The sequence below is a fragment of the Centropristis striata genome, chromosome 22, assembly GCF_030273125.1.
Source record: "Centropristis striata isolate RG_2023a ecotype Rhode Island chromosome 22, C.striata_1.0, whole genome shotgun sequence".
NCBI lineage: Eukaryota > Metazoa > Chordata > Actinopteri > Perciformes > Serranidae > Centropristis > Centropristis striata.
The window spans coordinates 599,898-603,061 of NC_081538.1; the positions used below are offsets into that span (position 1 = coordinate 599,898).

The window sequence follows — 3,164 nt, forward strand, 5'->3', positions numbered from 1 at the left end:
TATTGATCCAGTAAAATGCTCTGAAATGTATTTCCTCTCCACCTCCTCCATCTTTCTTCCTACATTTTTCCCTCCATGTCTTGTCTCACCCTCCACCTTTTCTCCCCGTCTCTGTAGAGTATATGATGGACGAGATGGAGAGGCTGAGTCTGATGGAGGAGCCGGTTCGGAGGTGTCGAGGTGTCCGATCCCTGCTCCTCGGACCTCCGTCCCCTCGCCCTCCGCCTCGCCCTCCCTCCGACACAAGAGTGAGTCAACACACACATGCACAACATTCATGCTGCTTTTTGTGTTTTTCTGCCAAGAAATGTTTCAATCCAAGAAGGGGAATTGGTAGAAATTAACTCATTAAAGCCTGGAAAGCAGATTTTTTTATTTATTTAACCTTTATTTAACCAGGGAATATCCCATTGAGATTAAGAATCTCTTTTTCTTTAAGGGAGCCCTGGCCAAGAGGCAGCAAACACAGAATACAGTTACATATTTACAGAACATACAGACCTTAAATACGTGCCTGATTTTTACTGTGGGGGCCAAGGAGGGGCCAGTGTTTAATCAGAGGGGCACATTAGCACATAAAAAATGGCAAAGATAATATTTAAGCATTCAAAATCTTTGAATGTCTTGAAAAAGACACAAAATGACCAAATAAGACACAAAATAACCAAAAAAAGACACAAAATAACTAAAACAGACACAAAAAAGACACATAAATGACACCAATGACAAAAAAGACACAAAATGACCAAATAAGACACAAAATGAGAAGACAGAATAACCAAAAAAAACCCACAGAAGACATAAAAATGACAAAAAAAGACACAAAATGACCAAAAAAAGACACAAAATAACTAAAACAGACACAAAAAAGACACAAAAAAGACACAAAAAAGACACCAATGACAAAAAAGACACAAAGTGACAAAAAAGACACAAAATAACTAAAAAAGACACAACAACAGACACAAAATTACAAAAAAAAAACACACAAAAAAAGACACAAAATGACTTACAAAGACACGTAAAGACATGAAAATATTAAAAAATGGACAAAATATCCCTTTAAGACTCCAGAGAGTTAAACTATTATACAATGTAACATTCTGGGTTCCTTTCTGCTACAGAGGCTGAAAAATCTATTATTTTGTAGAAGCGTTGACACTTCTGTTGAATTTCCAGAAAAACTTCAGGTTTTAGGGGCTGATTTTAAAATCACCAATCAGAGGTTTTACAGGCGTTTTTTTACAGGCGTTTTAGGCCTAAATGGGTTAAGAGAAAGTAACAGAAAACAACTCATACTGGGGGAAAAAAAAACATTTTGCAAGAGAAATAATCTCCACAAATCAAATTACATCATGCAAGGAAAATAAATATACTGCAGAGAAGTTATCATTCATGCACAATATTTTTCAAGTTGATTTTTATGCACATATGTATCTCTGTTGTTGCAAGAATGTATCTACTTCACTTGATTGGAGGTATAATTTATTTTTGCAATATTTGCAAACAGTGTAATCCAGATGCAGCCGTGGAGAGCAGCTCCTCTAGTGGAGACAGACTCTTACTGCTACTACTGCTCCTCTCTACAGATTATTATTCTCCCTGTGCAGCGCTGCCCCCTGTGGTATAAATGTTATAATGCAACAAGCTGAATTCCTGCTGATCTGCTCTGCTGCCTGATTTAGAAACCATTATTCTGTCTAGTCATATTAACAGTTACACCTTTTACTTTCTTGTGTCCTGTGCAGTCTGTTATGGTGGTTTAAAAAAACAAAGAATTACACTATCTGCTCATTACTGAGGAATAGGTGCAAACTTTATTCAGTTATTCATTTATATAGGTTTTCTTTACTAGCAGTGTTGGGGACTGGCTTCATACCGAAGCTTTAACCCTTTATCAGGAGAAGAATTATATTTGGTAACTTCAGGTAATATTTAGAGAAAAAAGTTGCAAATTTGCTAGATTAAAGTGGCAAATCTACAAGAAAAAAAGTCGCAGATTTAAGAGATTTAAAGTGGCAAATCTGCGTGAAAAAAGTCACAGATTTACGAGAAAAAAGTGGGAAAAAAGCAACTTTTTTCTCCCAGATTCACCACTTTAACCCTTAATAGGACACTCATTGAAATACTTGCAAATTCCAAACTTCAACCCTAGAGAATATTGGAGGATATTACATACAGCCAGAATGTGTAAAAAAAAAAAAAAAACGAAAATAATATTTTGAGAAAAAAGTTTACGAGATTAAAGTGGCAAATCTACGAGAAAGAAATGCGCAGATTTATGAGATTTAAAGTGACGAATCTGGGAGAAAAAAGTTGCTTTTTTCTCACTTTTTTCTCGTAAATCTGCAACTTTTTTCACGCAGATTTGCCACTTTAAATCTCTTAAATCTGCGACTTTTTTTCTCGTAGATTTGCCACTTTAATCTAGTAAACTTGCAACTTTTTTCTGGAAATATTTCCTGACTCTAACTACCAAATCTAGTTCTTTGGCTGATAAAGGGTTAAGCAGCTTTTTATTCCTCCTCTCCCCAGATGACGCTGTGACTAGTGAGCTGTCCAAACTGCTCCATGAGATCAAGAAGTGCCGGGACAGGGATTACTCCTTCGAGGAGCTCTGCCACACCATCTCCTCCCACTCCATGGACAGCTTCGGCAGCGGGAGGCTCTCTGACGAGGAGCGCCCCGACCGGCCCAACGGCACCCTGACCAGAGTCCAGGTAGGCTGCAGCTGGGACAGAACTGCTGCATGGGAAGGAATAATAATTAATAATAAATGTAGCGTGGTGTGTTGTTTATTTCTGCTGCTGTCAGCTTCTAAATTCACACTTCTGAGTCTAGAAGTCACAGCTTGTCACATGGTGGAGTGTTGGTTCCTGTGAAACAACAACAACAAACTGGATCCAGTAGTACTCTGTTGGTTGCTCTTATATTCTACTGATACAGATGTAGTTTTGTAGTGGAGCAGTTTATCCGGTATGTAAATGAAACCTGGTAATTGGTAAATGGACTTCATTTATATAGGCAAGGCAAGGCCAGTTTATCTGTATAGCACAATTCAACACAAGGTAATTCAAAGTGCTTTACATACACATTAGAACAGCAAGACACAATTGAAAACAGTAAAAACAGTCAATTAAAACAGGGAAATAGAAATAAAAATA

The 3,164-nt window shown here is 37.5% G+C and overlaps 1 pseudogene; it reads left to right on the plus strand.

Annotated features, from left to right (window-relative positions):
- Positions 1-2,980, plus strand: part of LOC131961076 (ankyrin repeat and sterile alpha motif domain-containing protein 1B-like) — an 11,928-nt pseudogene extending 8,948 nt beyond the window's left edge.
- Positions 2,981-3,164: the final 184 nt, after the last annotated feature.